Source organism: Gavia stellata, chromosome 9 (assembly GCF_030936135.1).
Source record: "Gavia stellata isolate bGavSte3 chromosome 9, bGavSte3.hap2, whole genome shotgun sequence".
Taxonomy (NCBI): Eukaryota; Metazoa; Chordata; class Aves; order Gaviiformes; family Gaviidae; genus Gavia; species Gavia stellata.
Window position 1 is genome coordinate 41,307,434 of NC_082602.1, and position 15,009 is coordinate 41,322,442.

Here is a 15,009-nt window from a genome sequence, read left to right on the forward strand (position 1 = left end):
TTTAAGAGGTGCTGATGTCTCATGTGTACAGGGTAGTTCATAGACAGCTTCAATTATTTGGAAACCCATAGCCTTCAAAACAGGTAGTAGATGCTTAGTATTTTTCTTTCAGCTTCTGATGTTTTTTGACAGGAAACCCTGGCTTTAGGTTTTCCTGCTGTGTCTGCTGGAGATGTGTGCTAGCGAGCGCACAGCTCTGGGCCACGGCCCGTTTGTCTGTCTCGGGTTCTCTAGATATCTGCTTCGCCTGTGTTCCTGCCGCGTTTCTCCTTGCGGAGGCTGCGAGCAGCATGTTTTCGGCATTACTCCACAGGAAGCCATAACTGCTTCAGTTTCTTTTTGTATTCCCATCATGTATTGTGTCTTGATTTAGACCCACTCACAGGAAGGGAGATCAACAGAAACGAAGGTAAACAAAATAGGGGTTTACTGCATTTTTAGGAGATAATCAGCTATCAGCGGTGCAGGTCGGGTTGAAAAGGAGAGACCAAGATGGTTATTTCCAGTGCTCCTTTGAGAGGCCACTGCGCCAGGGACCTCGGTCCTTAAATACCGGCCTTAATACCTGCAGCAGGTCTGGTGCCAGCACGGCTCTGTCCTGTGGGGTGTCAGTCCAGGACAGCCTGTCCGTTAGTCTGTCCAGGTAATGTACCGCTGTCCTTGAATTCTGCCACCCTCCCCTATGAGGGGGAGAGGGCTTTGGCTGCAGAGACTTCAGCCCTTCTCCTTCAGGCAGAAGGCCAGATCGTCTTCGCTTCTCGGTGTTTGCCCTCTGCATTGTGTCTGTCTCCTTTGGCAGTGGCAGAGCAATCCAGCATCCCATGTAATAGGAAGGGTGGGCAGCAGTCCCTTCCTCTTCCTTGCTCCTCCTATCCCCTAACTCACTGTTTTATCCCGAGCACTGCCTTCTGCCTTTATTTCTTCATTACTCTTGATTCAGCATCCAACGAGCCACAGATTTTCTCAGCCCAGGCATAAAACTGCCCTAAACTTTAGAATGAAAGATTGTGTGTCCAAAACCCCATTTTCTCCAAGAGCATTAATTAGTCTAATTATATTCTATTACTTCTCCCATGCATTTGTTTCTTGAACTTAGTGACTGTCACTCTCCGTGGGGTATAACGGCAGCAGGATGGGGCTCTCTTCTTTTTCTACTGCTACTTGGAAAAGCTGTGAGCTTTCAGAACCACTGAAGTAAGTGACACTGCACTTAACATTTGGAAGTTGTCTGTGCAGATGTATGTAATAAAAACATAGCGTTTAAGTAAAAGTTCAGATTTGGAAGAATCTGCACTTTTCCTTGTAAGTTTTCTTCAGGCTCACAAGTAATTCTTGTTTTCCTGTTTGGTCCTGGTTGGTTTGTTTACTTTGACTTCGAAATCTGGTAAGCCAATAATGTGAACATAACGTGCAGGGTATCATGTTTTTGTTTGTCAACTGTGAATGTAAAGTTGGTACAAAACGCCACAATAATAGTACCCATCTGATACGGGTTTTCTTTTAGCATCGTCTGTGTAGTCTGATACTTAGAGCACAGCAACAGGAGTACTTAGAAGTCTATTTGAAGGTAAAAAAAGATTTCAATCAAATAGGTCTTTGAAAGTAAATGTCAAGAAGTTGCCGGTAAAATTTTAAAGATACTATAGGAGATCAAAAACCTTGATCTTAACTCTTAGTCTAAACAATTCCAGTGAAATAGCTGTAACGGTCATGTTGATGGACCTGAAACGAGTTTTTGAGTAAGCCTGGTAACTCTGGTCAAACAGAACTTGATTAAAGGTTTTGTTTTTCATTAAGTAGAAAACCAAATATAGCAAATGTAGGGAAAAATAGCTTCTATTTCACATTTTTCTTTGAATGGCGTATAGATTGAAGGGAAGAGATGGGAAAAAAGCTCTGGGTACTGCCTGTGACTGTATCCGTAGAATACATGACTACAGTAGGGCCAGTGTGTTGCTGTGCAATGCCAAGAAACCTTTCGAGCTCAGGGTTTGGGGGAGTCCTTTAGTCCACATAGGGCTCTTCGGGCTGTTTAAGTTGGGCACTTAGAAATGTTGGTTGGTTGTGCTCTCTCTTCAAGTTGGTGTGCAAAGTCCAACCAGAGAGTTCTCCTCTGCGTTCATTTTGGAGCTCAGAAGAGTGTTCACAAAGTGAGTCAAGAATTTTATCTTAAAAAAATGAGCCAATTCTTAGCTAAAAATAAACTTCACAAAATAGAACCTGCTTTCTATAATTCATCTACTTTCTTCCATTTCGCTCTGAATGACACTAAAAAGAAATTTTCCAGGCTGTTAATTTGGTTTCATTTAGTTCGCTTTCCTTTTTTTCTTTTTGAATGACAGGCTTCTTACCCTGCCTAAATATATTTTCTCTTTCCTTTTTCGAAAATACTTCTTCCCTGTCTGAATATATTTTTGCAACAGGCTTAAAGCTTTCTTTTGGCTGTTGGATGTAATTTTGTAGGAAATGGAAACACTGGGGAGAAGAGAGACTACTTGTATGTTCGTTTTGAAAAGCCGCTTGTTTTCGGGATATTACCAACTCATGTGGTATCCATGTGTTTGCAAGGTTACTACTTATAAGCCTGACCAATACAGTAACGAGTGTGACATAAATAGACTTCAAATGGAAACTCATCATGAAAAGAGGCTGTTTTAGCGGGATTTGGAATTCCAGGAAAAGGTCAAAACAGCTTTTAATTGAAGGGAGCAGCGGTGTGCGTGTCCTGTTATTTTAACATGGATCCTATGTGGTTCTGCAGTCTAGAAAAAAGTTGTGCTTGTTTTGGGGCATAGGGTTTCTATTTGTGGCTCTGTTGAGCCAAAATGTGTGCCGCTAGATGGAATGGTAGGGTGAAACCAGGACCATGCTCCCCAAGGCTTTGGGATATTTGCTGGGCTCAACTACACCAGCACAGCACGAAGAACAGCAAACTTCCCAAGCTTTTGTGCGCATTTCACAGAATCACAGAATCACTAAGGTTGGAAAAGACCTGTAAGATCATCAAGCCCAACCATTTAAAAAAAAAAAAAAAAAAAAAAACAAAAAACAAAACAAACAACAAAAACCAAAACCACCCACAAACCACAAAATACACCACAACCCACACCAAAACAACCCACCCAACACCACACAGCTCCATGCCCATCAAGCCACATCCCACAATGCAACATCCACACGTTCCTTGAACACCTCCAGGGATGGTGACTCTACCACCTCCCTGGGCAGCCTCTTCCAATGCTTCACCACTCTCTCAGGAAAGACATTTTTCTTAATACCCAGCCTGAACCTCCCCTGGCGCAACTTGAGGCCATTTCCTGTTGTGCTATCGCTTATCACTTGGGAGAAGAGACCAACACCCACCTCCCCACAACCCCCTTTCAGGCAGTTGCAGAGAGCGATGAGGTCTCCCCTCAGCCTCCTCTTCTCCAGACTGAACACCCCCAGCTCCCTCAGCCGCTCCTCATCAGACTTGTGTTCCAGACCCCTCACCAGCTCCGTCGCCCTTCTCTGGACACGCTCCAGCACCTCAATGTCCTTCTTGGAGTGAGGGGCCCAAAACCAAACACAGCATTCGAGGTGCGGCCTCACCAGAGCCGAGTACAGGGGCACGATCACCTCCCTACTCCCGCTGCCCACACCATTTCTGATACAGGCCAGGATGCCGTTGGCCTTCTTGGCCACCTGGGCACACTGCCGGCTCACATTCAGTTTGAGGAGATAGCCTGCGCACATCTGCTCAGCTTGTGAACGCCGTGTTTAAAGCAGGCAAATGCTTCTGACAAAGCCGCGCGAACAGGCTCGGTGCTCTCCAAGCACGGGGTAGAGCGGTCCAGGGCCCTGAGCTGCGAGGGAGGGTGGCGTGAGAGAGGAGCACTTGGTGCTCAGGAGAGAGACGACTCCTGAAAGGATGCTCAGACCTTGTTCTTGCATCTTCCTTTGCCTTTCCTGGCGTTGCTCGAGCCCGTTGCTCTGTGGCAGATCCCCAAGGGCATGAGCTGAGGCCGCTGTGCGGGCGGGGGAGGAGGACCTGGAGCAAACGTGGCTGCTGCAGGACTGAGGGGGGGGGCCAGAAATGAGGAGGCTGATAAAGCGGGGTTCAGATTAGTGAATGCGGAGAAATTGGTGCATCAGTGGATGGGCATTGAAGGATTTAGCACCGAAGAGGACAAGGAAAAGATTAATTTCTGTTACATTACAAAAAGAATGAGATAATTTAATGAAGGACAGAGCACGGAGAGAAAGGATAGGAAGAAGGCCAAAGAGTCTGGAAGACATGAAGTATAATGTGCCTATTTTTAGACAGAAAAATAAGAGGAAGCTAAATTATCTCTCCACTTGATTGTTATCTCCAGTCCTTCAAAACTTAAAATTATTTCATTTATATGGAGGTGACTGGGGAGGAGTTTGAGGCAGAGGGCTAGATTACGGAATTTTACCACGGAGTGGTACAAACACAGGAAAGGGTGTGGTCGTGCCACAGGAGGGACCATAGGAGGAGGGCACGGCGGTCGGGAGCATGGCAGGGTCCTTCTCGCGGCCAAGGGGAGGGGGAGCGGCCGGGTCCTGCGGCACTGATGAGGTGATGGTCAGCCCGAGCTGCGGGCGGCCGGGGGTGAGTCACAGCAACCACGGGCGCTTTCCAAAACCCCCGGCCCTGCACAGAGGAGTCCTTGTTGGCAGCCCCAACAACCTCATTAGCACCTTATCTCCCAAAATTACTTGCTGAGGGACTTGACTAGTATCTTCAGTGCTGTTTCTCCTGCCCAGATTTGTGTTTTTGTCACTGCTTCTTCAAAGCTTCCTGTGTTCTGTGGCATCCCAGAAGGAATTAATCTGCAGGTGAGAGCTTTATTCTGCACATGTTCATGTTATTCCAGAGTCACAGAAGGACAGGGGTTGGAAGGGACCTCTGGAGACCATCTAGTCCAACCCCCCGCCAGAGCAGGGTCACCTGGAGCGGGTTGCACAGGAATTCATCCAGGCCAGTTTTGAGTTATCTCCAGAGAAGGAGACTCCACCATCTCTCTGGGCAGCCTCTTCCAGGGCTCTGCCACCCTCAAATGAAAGAAGTTCCTCGTCATGTTTAGATGGACCTTCCCGTGACCAAGTTTGTGCCCATTACCTCTCGTCCTGTCACTGGGCACCCCTGAAAAAAGACTGGCCCCATCCCCCTGGCACCCACCCCTGAGGTATTTATAAGCATTGATAAGATCCCCCCGCAGTCTTCTCTTCTCCGGACTAAAAAGACCCAAGTCCCTCAGCCTTTCCTCATAAGAAAGATGTTCCAGTCCCCCAATCCTCTCCGTAGCCCTTTGCTGTCCCCTCTCCAGCAGCTCCCTGTCCTCCTTGATCCGGGGAGCCCAGAACTGGTCACAGCACTCCCGATGTGCCTCAGCAGGGCAGAGTAGAGGGGGTGGAGAACCTCCCTCGCCCTGCTAGCCACGCTCTTCTTGGTGCACCCCAGGATGCCGTTGGCCTTCTTGGCCACAGGGGCACACTGCCGGCTCATGGCCATCCATTTCATTGGGCTTTTGCCTCCTGCTGTCACCTGTTCCAGAAAATCTCAGTTGTGACCTGTGATCAATCAGCCCCTCACTTCTTACCTGCGATGGTGCAATTAACAACCCCTTACAGAATTAACTTAGAAATAAGTGGCCCCTTGCTGCTCGGTGTTCAGCTGCGGGTCCGTGTTTGGCACCTCGTCTCCCTGCTGCCAGTGCCGGGGCAGGACGGCGGGCAGTGCTCCTCAGTCCCGGTGGGGACGGGGCCTGACCCTGCAGCCAGCCCGGGGCCCTCAGCATTACGAGTGTCTCCGACATCTCTTGCCCCCAGTGAGCGCTCCTGACTCTACAACTTTGGTATCTTTGTTGTGCTACTCAGATGAGGAGTAAGGAAGGAGGAAATTGGGAAGGTCCTACAGCTTTTGGTGGCTTCCTTCATCTCATCGTACCTGGCTTAGTTCTGGAATTATTTCTGTAAATGCCTTCCCCCCCGAGACTTTGTTGTTAATTAGTTTAAAGGGGTGTGCAGGCAAGCGAAGTTGTAAAATTAGGTATACCTCTACTTAGTGACCTGAATTCATTTTTCCTCTTTCTCTTTGAACGTTGGCCTGTGCCAGCAAATTTGAAATACAGCAGGAGTCAGGAGGCCTTATTTTGGCAGAGTATGGAGCTGTGTTGAATTTTGTTCCCAAGGAGTCAGGTGCGGGTTGTCCAGGCCATTGGTGGGATGGTGTCCTTTCTTCCTGAGCTGAAGTTCTCAGTACACCTGGGGAAAGTGTGCAGCAGCTCTATAGGGGACATCTGCCATAGGCTTCCAGGCAGTGACTGCTGGGGTTAAAAATAAGAATAAAAGAAAGCCTTTCTTAAAAACAACCAAACAAAAACCCAAACTCCAAAGCAGTGGTCCTCCACATGAATCTATTTGCAGGCTGACTCCTGCTTTTTCACAAATACGTGAGTTGGTAGATACCATAATAGCTAAATGTGGCAACAGGAGTGTTATTAGCAGCTTTTATTTTGATTATCATTTGTGGCTGACTCTCGCTTATGTTCAAAATGTGTTCCTGGTCTACCTTCAAAATGTAGCTGCTGTAGATTTGTTTCATGTAGGTTTGAGAGCTTGAATTTTCTAGGGAGCTCTGAGTTATCTACATGTATTTGTATCTCCTCCAGTGGGAGGTATGGTTTGATACAGTGATGCTCTCCATTTATAGTATCAGTCATCCAAGGATCTCAAAGCTGTAATGAAGACATGTAAATCGTATTGCCCATCTCATGCCAGGCTGGGTAGCAGAGGTGGAACAAGCAAGCACGTTGTTGGCTTTCTGCTGTGACTCATCTTGTGGGGCCACCAGACACAGGAAGGTCCAGTGATCCCCAGTACGTCTCCAAGAGCCATGGTGGCACAGCTGCCACTAAGAGCTAGGGCCGTCTGGTTTTGCCCTCCTACAGCCTCTTCCTGCTGCTTCAACATGAGTCCATGTTAGATGGCATTTTGATGGTGTCTTACTGCTTAAGTTCTAGCTGTGTGCCCTCGACACTTGCTACAAGCAATGCCCCAGGGCATCAGAAGGACTAGGAGCACAGGAAAAAAAATCCAGTAACTGCTTGTCTCAGGAGCGAAATCGTTATTCCTCCTCATAACAGATACTGCCTTTTGGGTGCCGTGTTGGGGAGGGAGAGCTGGGAGTCGTAGGAGAATGGGGTAATGGTAGAAGAACTGGGTAAGCCTTGGGTCACTGTGCACGCTGAGGAGCCTCTATAGGTTGCTCATCTGAGGGATTGCTGTCGCTGCTCGGGATTTAGTTTGGCACACTTGTCAATATTTGATCTGATTTCTCAAAAACAATCTCGCCTGGCATATGGGAGGTAGGTGCAGAGCTGCTGGAGGGCCCTGGAGCCGTCTTGTCAACTTCCCTCTCGTGTACTGGGTTGTTTTCATGTTTAATCTTACAATGTTTTCATTTAGTCATGTAGCAAGTGGGGGAACTTCTACCCCTTGCACTAGTATTTAAAAACAAAAGTAAGGTTGTGCTTTATTTTCTTCCTGGGACTCCTGAAGTATGAATAACTTGCTTTAAATATTCTTGATTGGTAGCAATTTTTTCTCCCTTAAAAAGATTAACATGAATAGCTGTGCCATCCTTATTTACAGATTTGCACTCAGGTTTAGCTGAAAATCTCAGAACATGCTAAATAAAAATCTTATGTTTGTGCTTAACACAGAAATACTATGTCTGAAACTAGGTGAGGCTCTCAGTGAAGAGTCCCGCACTCAAGTGCATTTGCCTCAAATTCAGGTTTGCATTCTTTGGGATGTTGTGCCACCCGTCATTTAGCTGCTGCCTGTGAATATAGGCTGAAGTGGGGTTTGGTTTTCTTTAGTGGGTTTACAAAAATGACTGACTTCTGTTAATTTTAGACTATTCTTAAAACTGAAGAGGTCCCCAGGACATCTTGCAACTGGCATAAATAAAATAAAGAGAAATGAGGAGCTGTGGGGTTTGTTTGTTTGTTTGTTAACATGAAAATTGCCTATTACCTACAAGTAAGGCCATACTTTGTTTTGAAAATAAATACACAGCACCGCTGAAGTCTGCTTGTGGCCTAACGCAGGACTTGCGTACCTAGTTTTCATAACCACCAGAAACTTTTAATTAGAAATTTCACAATCCCCAAGACCTTGCTTCCTTGATAGTTTGAATCTGGCCTTTTGGTTTAGATCATACACAAATCATATACAAAGCATATTCCCGGTTCATATCTGTTTTGTAGAGTGATTAAAAAAAATAAATTAATAAATCCTGTGCTCCTTCATAACTTAAGGTTAGAAGTCAGCTTTAAATCACAGCAGCTCCCAGTTTGCTTGTTTTCTTGTTGCTACTTCTATAAAAGCAACAATCCTACTTACTGTTACTTGGGGGGTTGTCCCATTAAGTTCAGAACGAGTAGAAAAAGAGTTAAGTGGCTAAATAAGCAGTTATGAGACAGCATTTTTAGCAGGACTGTTTTATTGCCTGCCAGGCTGCCTTCAGTTTTTATTTGTCTGCAGCTTCTTTATTCTGGCTTTGAGTTACGCTGTTCGGCCGAGGGGAAGGGCATGGGTGGGTGACATGGATGTTTTGTTCTGTGTGCTTATTAATTTAAGGCGTCCCTGAGCTCCGGCCAAGATACATCCCAGTTGGCTTCAGGCGCAGAACGAGGGGCCTCTGCTCTTGCTTGCCCCCGCGCCGGAGGCTCCCCCCCACCGGGAGCAGTAGCTTCCATAGGAAACACTGAGAAAGTTCATCGCTGGAAAAAATAATTGTTCCTAAGGAGTGAAAATGTCACCTTCTTGACCAATAATATCTGAATTCCTGAGTTGTCAAGAAGGGAGTGATCAACAAAAGGGAGGTGATGGATGGCAAAGGACAAACTTTTTTCCCCCTCAGCTTTCAAAAAACTTTTGTAGGGTTGTAGACCTCATAGGCTTACAGAACTAGATGAATTCTACAGACTTGTAGACAAAAAAAAAATATTTTTTTTGACTACTTACAAATCTTTATAGTCACCTATGGGGAAATCTTCATGCAACAAGCAGTCAATATAAATTAGTAAGTTTAAAGTAGTATCCAGCTATTTGAAAATAACACACTTGATGCGAAAAGAGAGCAGAACAGACGTTTCATGCCTGTGTATTTGCCTCCGGGCAGCTGGTGTCGTAACTGTTTCTAAAGGGAGGATGCTGAGGCATCTCTCTGGTTTTCAGTTCAATACGTTCTGCTGCCTCCCACAGACACTGTACGTTCCTGCTATTTCTGGGAGAGAAAAGTCTGATTTGGGTTTGTATTCCCCAGTATGATGCAAAAATTATCCAGAAGTCTTGTTGTTGAAGATAAAACTCAACGAATGTTTCTCTTGTAGCTCTACACTGAATGTGTGAAAATTGGTTATCTCCCTCTATAATCATATCCGGGGTGGGCTATGTTTCTGAAAAGGCAGAACTTGGTACTTGCCATGTTTTTGCTGCTTCAGTTTTCGTAACTTCTGTAGCAATCTTGAAACGCTTCTCCCAGTTTGTCCTTGACAGGCTCTAGTGTGCTCGAGCATCCTGCAAAGCACGGTCGTCCCTCTGAGCCAATGCGTTAGAAGTAGATCCATGTAACTTGAAGCTCAGATTGCAAGAGATGGGTATCAGCATTCATGTAAAGTTTTTGATATCCAGCAAATGAATGTGTTCTTTTAAAAGCACGTATTTCAATGCATATCAAGTCTGTTGATTTAATTGCTTAATAATCTCGTATGTGTACGAATTTTGTGAAGTCCTATACAAAATGTACCCTCTTAGTGAAAAAATCTGGGAAGGGGGAGCCCAGAAACAAAAAGGAGAGGTCTGTCCATTGGCGCTTGTGGAGGAACATCCTCACGTTTGTATTTTTTTTTTTTCTTTAATTGTGGAAAAAACTCCCCACTGAGGAAAGCAATAAATATCGGGATATTATTATAAAAATACATTACTCTCATTCTTAATTAATTTTTGTATTTTGTTTTTCAGCCAGAAAATTTACAGAAGAATTGGCTTCGGGAATTTTATCAGGTAAGGTAAAACTTATTTTCTCATGGAGTTCAATGCACATTTGGTTATTGGCTTAATTAATAATGTAAAGATCTTTTGCTGTTGAAGTTGGAGTCACTAACTATTTTATAGTCAAAACGAGTCCTAAAGAGTGTGTCTCTTTTTGGATGGATCTCTAAGTAATGATTATAAAAGTTCAGCGTATAAACATAATTTGTTCTCATTAACAATCCTCTGCCTAAAAAAAGGTTTGCCATTTTATAAAAAGTACTTTAGTTCGGCATGAAATGGTCTTTTAAGTCTTCTGAGTAAGAAATATATTTGAGTAATTTAAAAAAAAAAAAACAAACTAAACAAAAAACCTGTTGGTAAGTCCAGTTTACATTTATATTGAAATCTAACAATTTCTCGTGTTGGTTTGCAATAGATGAGTTCTGCTGTCCTCTCTTTCTTGAAAATTTTCTTGTTTAGGCAACATGAAAATACCAAAACTGAACCCGTATTATAAAATGTGTTGTAAACTTTGGGTTTGGTGGGTTTTTTTAAGCATAAAAGCCACTCTGACACATTGTGTTGTTGCAGTAGAGACTCGTTTAACTTGCTGAGTTCATGCAGAAACATGTAAATAAGCAACAGGAAATGAGCACTGGTGGAACACAAAGGTGCCATCCCGTGAAGTGCTGCGCGTGCCGTTTCACTCTTGACAGCTTGCATCACATCTGCCAGAATTGATCAATTCTGAGATTTCTGTATTCATTTTTACATCTCCTATACAAAAATGGTTAAAGCAACAGCGTTCTGCTGTTCAAGTTTTAAAGTGAAACTGTATACAGAAAAGATTATTAGCAATATTTTATCTTTTGCTTTTTTGTAACTGAAAACATCCTGTAATTATTTATCTGGTCAGGTTACTGGTGCAGCCTATGACCTTTATTGCAATGCTATAAAATACTGCAGTTAATTTTTCTGGCAAGTTTAATGGATTTGCAGAAATCAAGAGAGCAATAACCAGTCTTGTATTCCTCACTGTGTGTTGACTTCACAAAAGATTCATCTGTTTATTTTTCTTCTTCCACCTTGATTGATTACTGCTGTGTGTACATGATGCTCACACTGTGCAGGCTTCCTCAGCTCATTCTGGTTTAAACTATCTCCACATCTTAAGGAAAGACTCTTCCTTTGAAGAAAATACAAAGTACCTTTAAATAGGTAGGGGTTTTGGGGGGGGGCTTGGTTGGTTGTTGAGGGTTTTTATTATTTTTTTTTAGATCGCTGTATATTTTTCAGCATCACATTACGTATTTATGCATCTTTATCAAGGAGACTCCTTGCACGTTCACTTGTGTACTGAAGCGGGGTGAGCACCACAGAAGCGCCTTGACTAGCTGGTGGAAGACGGGAAGAGGAGGGGAGAGGACTGAGCTGCTGGTGTCCTAGGGCAGCGACCGCTAGTGCGTGGCTGGACGCGGTCTGTCTTCGGTCCAGTGACTGTCGCGCATGCAGAGGTCAACGTGGGAGCCTTAATGGATCATTTTCTTCCTATGTGGCCTGTCAAGCGCAGGGTCCGGACCCGCAAAAGCGTAGCTAAAGTAGGCCTGAACCTATCCCCCAGCTGCAGCAGTTCTGCTGTGTCCACCCTCCCTCTCTGTGCCTCTGCCCTCCACAGCTGCACTCTGAGAAAGCTGTATTTACACAAAAAACAACAACAAAAAAAAAGGGCGGGGGGGAGAGGAGGGGAATAAAACGGGGTTACCAGTTCTGCTCACTGCTGGTAACAGGCAGGCGGTCCTCAGCGTGCTTTGAGGAACCGGGCTGTTCGTAGCCTCGACCCCTTCCTCCTCTCCTCAGCGTGTGCCGCAGGACGGCTCTTCACACCGTGTTCACAAACGCAGTAGGAAGTGGAATAAAACTTTATAAATAGCTCCTTAGGGAAGAGACGTTTAACATGCTTATACCAAAAGTAGCACAGCACGGTCCTGCTATTAGGCCACGTAGCAACCTAGCAAACGTACGGCTTCAGAATTTTTTCTTTAATCTGAATTCTGCATGCTGCGTTGAAAACCTCTGCAAATTGCAGTTCATCAGAAGTACTGGAAAATGAGCCTTAATACTTCTTTGTAAGCGCGAAACCCAGATAAACCGCAGACCACAATTTTTTTCCATTCTTCTGAGGAATTCAATTTGCATATGTAGTTGTGTCAATACAGTTTGCGTAACTTCTGAGGATGAAGTCCTTTTGTAAGCAGTCAAAATAATCTCCACAAAAAAGGAAGTGCCATTACCACTCCAAGTTTAAAATGTTTCTAGAAATTAAACCCATAATGGAAACATGTCTTTGAATTGATGTCAAAGAACATATCAACAAAGGAGCATTTTGGGGGATTGTTTTTAAGTTCCAGTAATCTTTTTCAAATTTAATTTTTTAAAAAAAATTTTAAATTTTAATTGCTGTGGTAGGTAAATGAAGTCACTTCATTCATGTATCATCACTGATTATATGCTATATGCATTTTTGAGAATGTGGTAGCATATGGAGTGAATGAATAACATTCAGATGTCACATGCAAAGATTTTTAAACTTCTGCCATTGATCTACAAATATCCTACAGTTAACAGCATTAGCTCTTCCATATTTTTCATGTTAAATTAAAGAATTTGTCCAAGAAATACAAACAGTAAAAAAATACTTTAAATAAACTTTCAGGGGTGTTTTTAATAGCAGCCTGTAAGTAGCAAGCTACTTGATAGCTTTTGTTGACAATACAGTTGATGCAGCTGAGAGATGTTGTTCTCTCTGATCTGTTTTCCTTGGATTCATCTGTCTCCAGTCTTGTAAAAGTGGAGCCTGCATTTTGGGTGACATCTGACTTGGTAATTTAAAATTGATTTAACTATCAAATACTGGGTAATTTTCTTCCAGTTCACTATTATTTGCTGCTTTTCCTCCAAGAAAAGCTAAATAAGATGAAGGAAGAGTTCAACTGAACTCAATTGCAGGTATTTATAGGTATTGGCTTTCGGCGTGCTCCCCAGAGGAGGTGGTGGTGGAGCCTTTCCCGTGCGTGTCGCGTAGCACTGGAATGGACGGCGCCCTTGATGCGCTGCTGACGGCAGGCTCCGAGGAGGAGAGAGTGGCCTGGATGGCAGAAACGGGCTTGTTTCCCATCGCGAAATTCACAGTGAAGCTTTTCCTCCTCGCTGCTCTGCTTTTTCCATTTGATCCGATGGCTGAATGCATGGCATTCATTTTGGGGCTTCATGACACTTTTCCTTATGATATATGCCATAGGTATTGTATTCTCATTACTTGTAGATAAATAAGAAAGCTTAAAGCCAGCCAGCTTTTGCAAAAAAGGAGCAGTAGAAAGTCAGCATCTCTGGTAGTGCTCTAGTAGTGAGATGCTTTAGGAACAAGAAAAGGCTTCTGAAAGCTCATCCACCTGTCCTTAACAAACTGGTCAAAGTTTCATCAGTTCATCATTAGTTTCATCATCTGATCAAAACACAGGATCATAAAAAACATTCACCAAATGATTGAGGAACACCACGTTCCTTCTCTTCTGTGGATTACAATGTTAACTTTAAAGTTAGCATATTTTGGATTAACCTATAAAGCAGAAAGAAACAAATGTCGGCTCCCCTCCCATGTTCCTCCTTTTCTCCCATGCTCTGTCCCCCTCCCAAAGGTAGTGTGTGAAGGATACGTGTGCTTGTGTGATGGCAACTTAAAGGAGAGATTTAACCTCCCCGAGCCTTCAGCCTCTGGTTTGGTGTAGGTTAAGGTAGCGATTGAAGGTGGAGATTTTTCTGCGCATCTATTGTCAAGTAGTGATACTCTTCGGAAGGAGCACAGAGTATCTGAATTTGTGATTTGTGAGCTCTGGCTTTGCAGTTTCTTGAATGTGTCGTTTTGGCTTTCCTCTGTGAAGCCAGAAAAGTGTCTGACCTGTAGGAAAGTGGAGAATTTTGTTTAATCCATCTCCAACAGCTAAGCTTCAGGAACTTGCTGTCTTGAAATATGGCAGTTTGAGAATTGGCCCAGTGGATTTTTTTTTCTTCTATAGTTGTCATAAAATTTTGCATCCCGTTGCCTCTTGCCTTAGCATCACTGAACTAATTTTTTAATTTGTAAACATGAATAAGGTGGCCAGGAGTATCTCTCTTTGATCGGTAGCGTTTTGAAAGTCAGCTCCCTCCAGGCAGCTGCTGGTCGGGGGGGTTTCCATCCTGTGCCTGTTCCCGGCCCTCCTCGGCGGGATCCGGGCTCTACCTGTACCTGTACCACCCCTGCTCCTGCCGTCCCTTTCTGAACCCGCCCGCCCCGGGCGCAGGGTCTGGGGGCCGGGAAGGTGCGGGCGGCAGACGGGGCATCCTGCTGCGGCACGGCCGGGGAGCGGTGGGACCACGGGAAGCTGGAGCTGGGGCTGGCAGCTCCTTTGTGGCTTAATTTAGGACTGCAAAGCCTTGAAAGTTGAAGGACCTCCTGTGTGCTGGAGAACCCCACCCTTTTTGGTAAAGAATGGGAAGGTGTTTGTAATATGGCTGACAAAGGCCACAGGGTGATTTTTCTGGAGCTCTGTCTCACTTCTGGAGTAGAGAAGGTGCGACCTGTGCTTTGCTTTTTACCTTGAGAAGAGAAGGAGCACCCAATGAGCTGACTGCCGTCTGAGAAACCACTTTTTCACTTGCTAAGCTTGGAGTTGGAATGGACAGCGAGCAGTTATGCTTACTTGCTATCCAAAATATGCTTTGATTTGGGGGTGGGGGGCTAGGTTAGAACTTCCAATAACAGATTAAATTATTTCTTCATTCGTTGTTGCAGTCTTTCTTCTTTGTGCAAGGAAACCATTGAGATTATGGAAGTGATTAAATACCCATCAGTAGCCATAGACATTGCAGAAATCTACTTTTTCCTCTGTGCAGTACTGCTGCCATAGATGGATATATATC

The 15,009-nt window shown here is 44.4% G+C and overlaps 1 protein-coding gene across 1 annotated transcript in view; it reads left to right on the forward strand.

The window, feature by feature from the left end:
* Nucleotides 1–15,009, forward strand: part of INPP5A (inositol polyphosphate-5-phosphatase A) — a 262,693-nt gene that overhangs the window by 60,173 nt on the left and 187,511 nt on the right. Inside the window, exon 2 of the mRNA XM_059821118.1 lies at nucleotides 10,039–10,080. The gene's annotated coding sequence lies outside the window, so the exon portion shown is untranslated. The remainder of the gene's footprint in view (nucleotides 1–10,038; nucleotides 10,081–15,009) is intronic.